Source organism: Coloeus monedula (genome assembly GCF_965178545.1).
Source record: "Coloeus monedula genome assembly, chromosome: 2".
Lineage (NCBI taxonomy): Eukaryota > Metazoa > Chordata > Aves > Passeriformes > Corvidae > Coloeus > Coloeus monedula.
In genome coordinates, this window is record NC_138782.1 from 17,194,227 (window position 1) to 17,207,569 (window position 13,343).

Consider the following 13,343-nt stretch of genomic DNA (forward strand, 5'->3'; position numbering starts at 1 on the left):
ACCAAAAATGAAACCAAGAACACAACGAGACAGAAAAGAGCAGCAACTCGGAAAAAGGAAAAATCACCGTAGCTAAGGTTTTAGGAATAGTAAAATGGTATAATGTTAAACAAAATTATGGTTTTATAACAAGATGTGACAACCAGGAAGACATATTCGTTCATAGAACTGCTATTAAAAAGAATAATCCTGAAAAATATATCCCAAGCTTAGGAAATGGAAAAATAGTAGAGTTTAAAATAATCCAAGGAAGGAAAGGGTTACAAGCAGCAGAGGTCACTGGGCCTGATGGTGTTTCTGTAAAACGCAGTATATATGCTAAAAATCGTAGTCATGTCAACCAATATCCCCATTATAAATCCCCCCTACAGTCTCCCTTTCCTAATCCCACCTTTCCCTTTTACCCTATATCCTATTACCTCCAGTGTATTCCCAATGCGTTTTTTCACCCATGGTTTCCCTCACAAAACCATGCCTTTACCAATTGTTTTCCCAAAAATCCCTTTCCAATGCCGAGTGGGGGATGACAAGGGAGAGAGAAAGAAATTAACTATTTTTGTTTAGCATTCCAACAGGTACATATAGAAGAGACCCTCTCCTGCCTCCGTTGCCCCACAAAGCATGCTCAGAGAGTCCTGTCTCTCTTCTGCCAGCCCTAAGATGTTCCAGAGAAAAAATCCATTTGGACATTTACAGACTCAGGAGGGTGGCTTGTTTTGTTTTGAAACTGTCCTTGTTATCTCATGTTTATCCAGTTGTTTTCAATGTTAAGTTTTAAATCTCTTTTGTTAAAAATAAACAGGTGAAATGTCGGGGTCCCTTCCCCCTGCCATGGAGCCCTGGCAGAGGGGCCCTGAGGGCACAGGCACGGGGTTTCCCTGCCCCTGCTCAGCCTCGTTCCCATGGGTTGGTTTGTGTTCCCTGCGCGGGCAGAAGGACCCTCGGGTCCTGTGATTGCCACAGTCCCTCAGCAGATCCTCAGCCATGGGGCTGGGGAAGTAAACATCTCTGAAAATATCTACCAAGAGTCAGTCCATATGTTCTTTTCCACGGGCCTCCTTGTCTGATACACGTGTTGCAACCATCCCCATTGCAACAGGTCTGCCCTGAGGTGGTTGGCCTGATGGCTCCTCTTTGCAATGTCAATCACCTCACTCGGGCCAGGGACTGATTTCAAGACCGACTTTTCTGGTTTGAGCAACAACAAGCCCTTTTCTTTCCTGTTCTCAGACAAGGTTTAGGCACAGATGAATCCAATGTGAACTTGGCCAGATGAAAACCCAGAAACTGGGCATGAAGGAGCTTCCTATGAATTCAGGTGTGAAGGCTGCACAGGTTTCTCCAGAAGCCCTGCCAGCCTCCTGCCTGCCTGCTCTGGCTGCCTGTGCCTGGGACCAACTCATCAAAGTCAACAGGCATCATTACAGAGGCTTTTCAGTCAGGTTTGGACAATACCAGCCACATTTCTTTCTCTGAACACCAAGTATCTACTCCAGGTTGTACTCAGGGTTGAAGAACTGAAGCGCTGAGAGCAGAAAGAGAATACTCTGTTCCATATAGTCTGAATCCCAGTCCTGCTCACTGCTACTCTTATCCCAGGGCAAGGTGTCCTGGCAATGAAGTATCAAATCCAGCCCTTGCTCTGTCAGTATGTGTTTTGCCTGGGTACCCAGCAAAATGCTTGTTCTTTTCCTTTCCCTTCTTAAAATTTAAGTTTGCAATGCCAGACTATGTGGTAAACACTTCCATAGGAACAATATTAAGGAAATGGAAAAAATCACATCATTTGCCAGTCCGTTCATGCTTGGAGCAGCATCCAGGGTTTGGGTTTGAAAATAACCTTTACATTTCATTTAATAACTGCTATCAAAATCCTATCTGAACCCTAATGTAATTATTTTTTCTCCTTCCCATTTTCCACATCCATCTGAGGGAAGAATGACAAAATATTGCCATTATGTGTCCTTCATGTCTTCATACAACTCTTTGTGATTTAGCTGGTATTTGACTCAGCCATTTGAAAGAGCAGACTGTACACCACATATCCAGGCAGCTCCCTTCTCAGTGAAGGGAAGGAAAATTGCTGGCACCACACAAAACCTTCTGTATTTTGCTTTCCATGTATGTTTTCACCTTTGTGTTCTGCGGCTTTTTAAAATGACCAGACTCGCCCAACCAACACAAATCTATTTTCTTTCCATTTCCTCCTTCTTCTTCTTCTTCTCCTCTTTTTTTTTTTTTCAAAGGGAGGTTGTGTTTGTATTTCCATTGGACACCCCCAGGGACTGATTGCGAGGGGAGGCAAGAGTTTGTGTCTCATCTGTGCCCCAAATGTCAAGCTCTACATTTGATCTGTGGGGTCACAGCTGTGGTGACACAGGTCACAGGCAGGTGGCCCTGCCCTTTTCCATAGGGAAAGGTAATGCTGTTCCTTCTTTGCAGTTACCGTGAGGAAAGATGTGGGAAAAGCCCCTCTTGTTTCAAACCTAACACTTCAGAGTTACCTTAGGACAACACGGGTTTTACCCAGGGTGATCATGAGAGTGGTTTTATCTCATTTGTGGTTTCACAGTCACAACAGAGGTGGAAAAATAGACAATGGAACTATGGGAAAGATGGCTTGGTTCCCACATCAGGCCAGGTAGAAGCTGGTCAGAGCAAAGGTTTGCACAGCCCATTACCTGAAAAGGGGCTCTTGGGAGAAGAATAAAATTAGGGCAAAACCACAAGGGTTCTTACTCACAAACCCTAGACATCTCCATGTTGTTGAGGAGCTTGGCACTAGAGATGTTTTCTGGGCCTCCAAAGGTCTTCTGCCAATGTGCCTGTTCTTCCCTTGGACTCTTGCTTTTTTCTCACCACGCAAAGGCCCAGCTCCTTGTTGCTGTGGCCCCACAAGCACAAGCAATGCAATGAGCAGACCTCCTGTTGGAGGGGCATGGGGTGAGCCTTGCCACATGTGATTGCTGCCACTGCCCCTCTCCTCATCTCCTGCCAGCCCCACCCATACAGGATTCCTTCCTGGCCCCAAAGCAGTGCCAGAGTGGAGTGATAGCTTTCTGTTTCTTTGTCATTCAGGTTGAAAGTGCTCAAGCAGGCAATGAAATGGGGACTGTGGGATGGTGGGCAAGAGCACGGAGAGGGAGCCACAGAAATGGCTCCCAACAGCTGGCAGGGAATAAAAATATCTCTGCTGGTGCATGGCTATAAAAAGGTTTATATGCTGCACTTCGAAGGAGAAAATTGACTCCATTACAGTCAAGTGGCTCAGTGCCTTCAACTGTGTCTGGACACATCTGATTCTCAGAGAAATTGTTTTGATGCTTTTTGGTGTGCTCCTTTAACAGAGCTATGCAACCCCGGTGCTCAGGCACCTGCTCTTCACACCACTGCCTTCTCTGTGCCCACTACACCTGGAGGAGGCAGAAATCATTGCATCCGAAGTCTCCAATCTTCCCTTGGTCCTGCTAATGCTTTCCCAGGTGATTTCTAGCCTGTGGTCCCTCCTGTCGTAGAATCTTCTCTGTCTCTGACAGTGAGAGTCTTTTGCATGTGCTGGGCTGAGGTTCCGACTGCAGATGCCCCTGGCAGCCAGCAAAGAGCGCTCATACCAACCATTGCTGCGTTTTAGCTTCGTGTGCCCATCAGAGATCCTCCTCCTCATCTCCTTCCCACTCTGTGGCCCAGAGAATGCTACCCTCAACTCCTCTGAGGTTTGGGAGATGGGAGATCATGGCTCTTTGGGACCGTGCCCATGCTCCCAGCTGGGACCAGTGGTACCACGCATCATTTTTCTGTGGAAACACCCACCTGGGTGAGGACCCTCACGTCAGCTGTACTGTAGGACTGTGAGTTCCATGGTGCTTTTTCCCAGTCTTGAAGCATCTGCTTCTCTGCTGAGCTATGGGGACATCAGCAAGTGCCACCTCTCCCCAGTGAGCCCACACACATCCATGGCAGCCCTGTGTGGGCATTGCTGGCGCTGGATCTGGACATCTGTGAGACAGAAAAAAAAAAATATCAGAATTTGTCAGATTGGACTTGGGATAGGGGGTTCCGCTTCCAAGGACTTTGATTAGAGCTACATGGGTTAATTGCTGCCGAGAATTTGGCCAGGTGTGCAAGTCTCACATGAAAGACCAGAGTTTAAAGCAATTTCTGGCTTTGAAATATCCTGTGTGTTGGCTGCTCCTGCCTCAGTAAATGACTCATTTTGTTACAGTCACATATGCTTTAGAGGCACGGGCCTTTCTGGCACACCCAGATTCTCTGTGGGAAACCCAGATGCTGATGTTCCCCTGCATGGGCACAGCCTAGCAAGCTGCTAACGGGGCACCATGGGTGATGGAGAATGAAGTTTCATCTTCATTTCGGAGCAGCAGCCCCAGCGAGCAGATGCAGCCAAGTGACGCTGACATTTAAAGCAACTCCCCAGATTACATTACAGAGATTATATTTAATATGGATGGCCAAATCTTTCAAACAAAATCAATGTTCTTTTACTTAATAATACCCTTGCCACATCCTAATGAAGGCTCCTCCAGCCCAAGGCCCCATTCTTCTGCCGTCATTTGGTTGCGTGACTTCGCTGACTGCATCAGAGGGTGCATAATGCTATTTTCATCCCTTTCTATTGGATTTTATGCGTTCCCATCCTTGATTTGTCAATTGCCGGATCAATTAATCAAGGGACTCTTAGGGGAGAAACATTTTTATTACTGAGAAGGAAGGGGAATTCATTTAAATTCTGCATCTTCCTGCAGCATCCAACATCTATAATTAACTCTCCCCACCGGGCAGGGAGAGGAGGACAAAGCATCTACAGGCAGATCTGTGGCCACCTGAGTTATTTGCAGAAATAAGAACCATGCTGGGCTGATCCCTGGTCTGCCCCTTGGTTTTCACACTTGGAGAGGCACCCAGGCAGCACCCCTGAGCCAGGGAAGCCTCAGGCTCCTGCAGCAGGTCCAAACAGGCTGTGCTGGAGCCTGAGCTGCAGTTACAACATCTGTGGCTGAGAGAGACACTTGTCATCCCAGTAAACTCAATTAGTGATGCCTGAAGATATTTAGTTGAGACAGGAGCTGTACTAAAACTTTGTGCAATTACAGAGCCCAGCATCAGACTTTGTGAAAGCTGGGGGGAAAACCCAGTTCATTTATGTGTCAGCTGGTGCCTGTCTCAGGGTGAAGTGAACCCCAGCAGGGACTCCTGAGCATCCTCATCAAGCTGTAAATTTGCTGCAGGCCCAGCTCTAGCCTGCTCCAGAATGCAGACTCCTGGCCCTAAACAACTACCAGCAACCACCTTTTCTCCTGTCACCTCTCTGAGGTGTGATTCCTGAGCTCCCATCCCTGGGTTCATCAGAATGTTTCATTTCGGGACTCCCTCTTTGCATGTACCAATCTTTGCAGGCTCTCTTCCAAAATGCAACGTGGCCTTTCCCCCAGGAGTCTCTGTAGCAAGGCTGGTGACTGGAGAAACCAGCTGGGAGCTAATCCCAACCAAAACACAAGCTTCACACATTGAGTCCAAACATTTCTGAAAGTTTGGGCATTTAAGGACAAATCAGACTGAGTTTTCCCTGGATAGAGAGCTGCATCAATATCCCTGCATGATCCATCCCTCCCTGCAAATTTTCTCTAGAAGCAGCCCTCTCTGGGGGTCAGGTTGGCACCCAAATTGCCCCATGGACACCTTCTCACACTCAGCTGACCAATGGCTGGTAGTCCTCCTGCTCTGGAGACATCCTCCCTCAGGGTCTGTGCTACAGAGATTAAAAATAAATTAAGAAAAAGGATTATTTAAATTGTGTCTCCAAAGAGGAATATGAAATTGTACAGGCCATAATCCAGTTTGCCTCTTTTCCATCTCAATAAACCCCCTGTAAGGAACCATTATTATTGTTTGTCTGCATAAATTTGAGCAGGGCTGGGATAAACTCAGTCTTTGCAGCCACCTGTCCCCACGTTGCAGTGGAAAGGCACAAGCTCATTATTCCTTTGGGCTCCTGACAGCCCTTCTCCCCACCCCACAGGGAGGACACCCCCTGTACTTGGCAGCCACAGGGAGCTGGGACCAGCTGTGGGCACACCAGGCATCTGGATCTCCCTGGCCTTTGGCGCCTGTCAGGTGCACTTGATGATCAGTGGTTATTTAATGAGGATACGTGGAGCTGCTGGGACTGCAGGCAAATGATAAAGGTAGGGCTTTTGTGTCCCAGGGTTTAAAAATAAAATGCAATTTCAGCAGCCATTGCAGGAGAAGGATGTGCCTTGTGAACCTGACCAGGAGATGTGGGGCCAGGGGAGGAGGAGTTGCTGTGGCAGCTGAGTTATCAGCAGAGAGGACTGATGGGAGCAGAAAAATGTACTCAAACATCTCTGCCAGGACCAACTCTTCCAAATAAATTACCTTGCTCAGGAAATGTGCAGTGGGCAGGCCAGCCCCACAGCTATGTTTGAATCAGTCCTTTTCCTTGTTTGCTGTGGGACAGAGCCTGATCCCAGAGAGGCCAGGGATGCTGGCCAGTGCATCCATCCATGTGGTGGTGGGTTGGGTCTCTGAGCCTCAGCCAGTGACATTGCTGGGAACAAAGAGCAGGTGGCACTCAGGTGCTTGGCCAGTGAGAGCCCAGGACTGATCCAGTGCCACCAGTGCCATGGGTGGACTTTGCAGTGACCACAGAGACCCCACCGACAAGAAGAAGTAAGAGTGTGATGGGAGAACATCCTCCTGTGGTTTATGTTAAACCACCAAGGTTCACACTGAAGGTAGGACTGAGACTCTGCACAACACACGTGAACGCCTTACCTGGGCACACAGCATAGATGTGACCACTGGTGTTCACCTCCTGGTCCTTCTCCAGGGGTCTGTCCATCTCCAGGCATGGGGAACGGGATCCCAGCTTGTGGCTGACTGCAGAGCTCCACCTGGAGCACCACCACGGTGCCTGCACCTGCCTGCATTCCTCTGTCCTGTCCCTGAACTCTTCTCTCTGACCTCTTCCTGTGCTGCCCCCACGACACTGCTGCTCCTCAGAGCTCATCAGGATCCTCCTCTCAAGCCTTGGTTTATACCACCTGGAGCAGTCGGGAAGCTCCACTGCTCCTCTAGGTAACCTCTGCCCTGACTTCCATGGGGGAGAGCTGTCCTTCAGAAACACACAAAAATACCAACGAGAAAGCCCTTTCTGACCAAACTTTTCCAAACCATAACAAAGCATGGAAGCTCCAGGTGGATCAGAGGGAGCCCCTGGGAGTGCAGCATTTGAATCTGTACCATTGCTCTGCAAACCTCACCGAGAGGGACATCAGGCCTGGCTGTGATGGGTCACTAACTTAGCAGCTCTGGGCAATTTACCCCTCTGTAGTTTTAGTGTCTGCCAAGTGGTAGGCAGAGCTCAGAGCTCGTGCGAATCATGTGAAGCCAAGGACCAAAATGTTACTGGGGATGTGGCAGGAACACACAGCCATCGGGGCCATGGCCAGTCTCAGGACAGGCTGAGTGTCCAGGCTTTGCTCTCTGCCCTGGGCAGACAGGTCCACCAACCCATCTGCAGGAAGGCAGAATCTGGTCCAGGGCACAGCATTCAGGATCTTAAAAAGGTAAATGCCAGTGTGGACACTGCACAAACACAGCATGGGGTAAGAGCCTCTGTTTGCCTACGCTGCCCTGAGTAAACCAGGGCACTGAGCTGAGCTCCCCAGCACCACAGGCAAACAAATTCCCCTATAATAGCAGAAACCAAGAAAACAAAGATTATCTGTTATTTCCTCCCACCTGCTCCAGTTCCCTAAAAAAAAACCCTCGTTAACCATGTCTATCCAAGCAAAGTGGCAGAAACACCCCTCCAGCTGCTGGCTCACCTCAGTGTCTCCAGTCTGACCGGGGTGGCTGTGGGCCACTGCTGATGCGCTGCAGCTTCCCCACTGTGATGGCAGCTGGGGGACTGTGGGGTGGCACAGCTGCTCCTGAAGGCTGGGCACCGAGTGTGGCGGAGAGGAGCCTGCCCTGAGTTTCCCTGGTGCTGAGGAGCCGCCACCAGCACCGGCAGCAGGGCTCAGCACAGGGAGCACAAACCAGCCTCCATGTCTGGGACCAGCCAAGGACTACTCTGACCCTGAAGGAAATCAAGCATTTTTAGTGCTTCTATGCCCTGTAAAGGAGGATAAATCCCACAAGTGTTGAGATTTCATGCTCAGAGGGAAAATGGTGCAAAAAGGAGGTTGACTTTACAATACAGTGGTTATGGCATGGATTGGGGGTCTTCCTCCTCCTTTAGGCTCAACATCCAACACCACAGCCAAAGTTTGAAAGGAGTTTAGCACAGAGTGGATTTTGCCTTTTCTGAGGCAATGGCTATCAGAGCACAGCATCACCACGCCAGCCAGAGCTGGAAAGGCACATGGGAGACTTCTGACCTTGGCTCCCTGAGCCACCCAATGATGTCCTTCTCAGCCGAGTCATATTTTTAGGTCCTTCTCCCTGCTGATTCATTAGTGGAGCTAATGTTCTCCAAACTGCTGGGCTTCTGACCCTCGAGGTGTGTACGCCATGCACTCCTGATAAATATAGACCACTTCAATTACATAATAAGCAGCACCCGTCCTCCCTGCGGGCAGGCGGGGACTGGGAACTGAAATGCCTCTGCCAAGGGTGTGAATGGAAGCCTCACTCTTCATTTTCTTTCCATTGTCTTCTGTTTTCAATGACTTCCTGCTGCATCATCTTAACGAGTGACTCAGTGAGGGTCGATGGCCCTGGAAGTACTCCAGGTTCAGGGCGACCTCTCTGCTCTGCCCACCACTGCTGGTGTGCAGGGCAAGGGCCCCCTTTCTAATCCTCCCCTCTCCTCTGGGAGATATGGTAGAGTGAGAGGACTAGGATTTGGAGACACTGAGCTAAAAGGTGGGTTTGTTTCCTGCTGGGATGTGTCAGAGCATTTGGCAGACAAGGGGTAACCAAAGGATTTTATACGGAGGGCTGCAATGGTCTGTCCCAGGAAAAGGCACCCAGCTTAGCTAACAGAGCAGCAAAAGCACCTCCCTGTGTGCTGTGTCAGTACAAAAGGCTTCAAAAGTCCATGTGCTTGGCAGTTGTCTTGGTATCAAGGAGTGAGACATCAGTGGAGTCGGGCTGTGATCTTACAAGATGAATGTCTGATAACTTTAGGACTTAGATGTGACTGCAATGGTTGAGAGGCAAAATGCAGAGTAATCATTAAAAAGAGCATTCAAAGTACAATGTGAAGTACATTACTAATAGACTTGACAAATGCATGCACAAGTGGGATGATTTCTTTTTGTGCCGTGGTTTTTTAACCCCTGGCCTCTGGTTCCTTGCGGCACTTGCAGCAATACCCCCACGGAGAGGACCCAGGGAAAGCAGGTCTGCCCCAGAGCAGGAGGTTTCTTTCCCTGAGAATGCAAGCCTTGTATTATTCAGAGAGAGAAGGAGCTGTTCCCACCAGCTGCACCCAGGGCTGCCATGGTTTGGCGTTGCTGAGCCAGGCTGGCTGCGAGCAGCGTCATGATGGCAGAGGGCTGTCAAAGCCTGAGTGATATTTATGACACTCTACCTATATTTGCTGTTCCTGCTGTGCCAGCATCCAGCGTGTCCTGTAATAACTTTAATAGCTTTTATGGAATGGCTAGGAATGATGAAGCTAATTCAAGGTAAGGTATTTAACCTCCTTAGTTTTATTCCTGTTTTTATTTGACCTTTTCCAGCTTCTCTCACTGTTGGATTCAGGCTGGAGCAGGGCAGAAGACTTGTCCCAAAGTGGTGGGATCTGCTCTGACCTTCACCTAAGCAAATAGCTGTGCTTTTGCTCCTGGACTGTGCCTCTCCTGACATGCTGTGGCTGCCACTGGGCGCCACCTGCAGAGATGTCTCCAGTCCTGCTGAACCACCTGGGATGCAGGAAGTGTGTGACACATGCCACTGGACAGTGGCAGAGCCAACAGTAGAGCCCAAGGTCTTTGCCCCAAGGTTCACAGTCCCCCCATGGGACCACAGGTCTGGGGCCTATCCCAGCCTGCAGCAGAGGACACCAAGCCTCATCACTCCTTGCCTGCAGTGCCCTCCTCTACCTCCTGTCCTTAAATAATGCAGAAAGTCTGCTAAGGACTTTCCTGCTGGAAGGACTCAGCAGGAAGCAGCTAATGCAACCTCTCTTGTTCATCCACAGGACTGATGTCCAACGGGTAATAAAACCACAGGCTCCTTTCTCATTAGTCCCTAATTATGCTCTCTCTCACTCACAAAGCACTTTCTGTCATTAGCAGTGGAAAACTGAGAGCCTGCCTTTAACCTTCACATGTCGTGAAGAGGCAGACCTGAACACCTTGCTGTGATCTTGCATAAAACATCTCCTTGTGCTGCCTCTCAGGGGCCCCTGGAAAAGAATCTCCTTTTCCCGAGTGCAGGCAGAAAGCAAAACCTCTAAAGGAGCACAGCATCTGTAGTGAGAGGTTGGAGATATCCACTGGGTGTGACACTTGACCACTGAGTGACCACGGGATGAGGCTTGCCCTTGCCCTGCTGCAAAGACCCCATGATGGACCACAGAGGCCTGAGCCAGCTGCCCTGCCCCTGGTGGCTCATCCCAGTGCGGGAGTAGAGAAGGAGACCAGGCTGTTCTGAGAGCTTCAACACCTTAATTTAAAGCCAGGCTGGGCATGAAGGCTGAGGCACCCCGTGTTCTGGGACCACAACATCCCTCACGTTGTGCAGGAGCAGGAGCTGTGAGAGAGCAGAGATCACAGAACATCAGCCCTGTTCCCAGTCGCGTCAGACAAAGCCCCACCAAATCAGTAGGATGAAGCCTCTGGGGTGGGTGTGCTGGGGACATGGTAGGGACAGGCCTAGGCAGGCAGCTGGGTTACTGTAGCCGGAATATCTGTGCCAGCCCTCACTGCAGATATTATCCTGCTGCATCCTGCACTGTCCTACCCATGATAGGGGGGATTTACTCCCAGCCGAGGCCTTGGGAGCCAGGAATAATCCCTGTCCCAGACGGACATGCAGCATCAAACCCACAGGTGAGTGTTAGAGCCTGATGCCCAGCTGACACAGCCCTGGCTTGCAGTAAGTGCTGCCTGTTCTGCCCCCACCCTTGGCCCGCACCACTCACAGCACCTCTGATAAGACCACCAAGGCCCCCTGAGGGCTGTCGGTCAGCATGTCCTTTCCCAAGCAGCTGCACCTTTCCCAAGTGCTCCTCTCTGGCTTCCCAGCTGCTGGCTGAAGCTCTGGGATCCTGTGGGATGATGCTCAGTGTCCCTTTGTGTTGGCCGTGAGGATCTCACACTGTTTGTGCAGATGAAGCAGCTGGCAGACGGCCACACAGGAGCCCAGTGTGGGTGAGGAACTGGATCCAGTCCCTCTCCTTGTGTGTCTCTCCAGGGACAGACAAGTGCAAGGAGCCTGCAGTGTCAAGCAGCCCTCAACTCCTGCCTCGTGAACCTGGCCAGCACAGCCCGATCCATGTAGGACAGTGGCTCTGGGATCATTGTTCTCCTGCTTTAAGCAACTGAGGGTGTCCCAAAACCTTCTCCTCTCTTGCTCCTTGGAGGGAGAGAGGAGAAGGAAGGCATAGAGCAATAGAGGAATCAGAGAAGTTTTATTTGCTGCCAAAAGAGGTTGTTTAGAACATTCCCTTTAAATGCTGGTTCTGCTCCTGCAGGGATTGGTGTTAAGGCGTGTAAGAAGCAGCACAAGTTCAGATCCTGACCTGCCCATGTCCAGGACTACACATGGTTGTCTGATCCACAGGTGCTGGAAGGTCTCCCTGCTGTGACCTTGAGACTGACCCACTGACTCTGATGATTTGTGCCTGTCACAAAGCACCAAGGAAAGCCCTGGGAAACTGGGGACCTTTGCTTAGGTAGCTATATAAAGGGCACTTGAGTGAAGTGAGTTCAGAGCTGAGTTTCAGAGAGCTCTTTGAACAGCACTGGCAGGGAGTGCAAAGCTGTAGGAGGCAAATGTGGGGACCTACCAGCAGGCAGAATATCTTCACTTGAATAATTTCAGTGGACAACGGGAAGGGAAACCGTGCCGGTGGGGAGGGGGATGATGAGGCAGCTCCTTGCCGGGAAGGTGAGGGAGCACGTGGCTGCCAGGCAAAACATGGATTGTGTAAGGCAACCCTGTGACAAGTGATGTTGCAAGCTTCCCTGGAAAGGTGAGTAGCTTCCCAGCCTGCCAGTGGGAATCTTACTGACAGTGAGGGATTATTCTATCCTTAAAGAACCCAGGGTCTTGCACAACTGCCAGGAAAAGAAGCAAGAGGAGCCATGTGCATGTGTTTAAACCCAGGACATCAAGTGAATAACTTGAGCACAGAGGAGACAGCACCCTGAGTAGCTACAGGGACACCCGGGCAATGCCAGCACTGGTGGGCAGCCTGTCAGGGAAGAACAGAGAGAGGCTCATCTTGGGGCAGTCCAACCATCCTGCTGGGAGCCACCCTATGGAGGATGTTCTTTCTCTGCTCACTTTCTCAAAAGTTGCCTAAGTAAAGAAGTGTTTTAGCACAGACCTTTTCCTCCAGCCTCTAAGACAGGATGACATGCTCCCAACAGCTGTACCCAGCACCAGGAGGAGCCAACACTTTCTCTAGCACCTCTATCCTGTTATCCCTTACATTGCCCTCCCCCTTCAGTGTTAATCTACATCCATTAATCTACATCCATTCCTCTGGCTCACTGGCCACCCAGCAGTTCAGAGAGCAGAGCGAGCCTTGAAGGCAGGGAAAGAAATAGTGCAGGGGGGCAGAGGGCAAGACCCAGCAGCGGTGTTATTGCCAGGTTACAGCTCCACAGAAAGCAGTGCCTCCTGCTCCTCCCACAGCATCTCCTTGTGCTCTCATACCCTGCAGCAGCTTATCCTCCTCTATGTGTCCTGGGGGTGCACAAGCAATGCTGAGGCCTGAGCCCCTTTAGCTCTTCTCTCTGGTAAGGCTGAAGGTGCTTCTCGGCTCCCTGCAGCTGTGAGTGAAGGGGTCCTCACCTCCTCCCTCAGACAAGCAAGATGGAGAGAGAAATCTAGGGAAGAGGCTGCTGACCACCAAAACCATTACACTTAACCTGCACCTGCACCTCTGTGTCTCTCATGCAGCCCAGCATGAAGCATGTTAGATGCAGCAAACACTCTCCCATCTTCTACTGAGAGCAGCAATGCCCACCTGAGAAATGCACACAGTTTTGTTCAAACTCTTCCTGTTGGTCTCCTGCATGTCCCACCACCAGAGAAACAGTCCTCCCAGACGAAGACTTCCAGAAAAGGGGATGACAAACCATCTGGAGGCCCTACTGTAATAGAACAAAGACATCTAC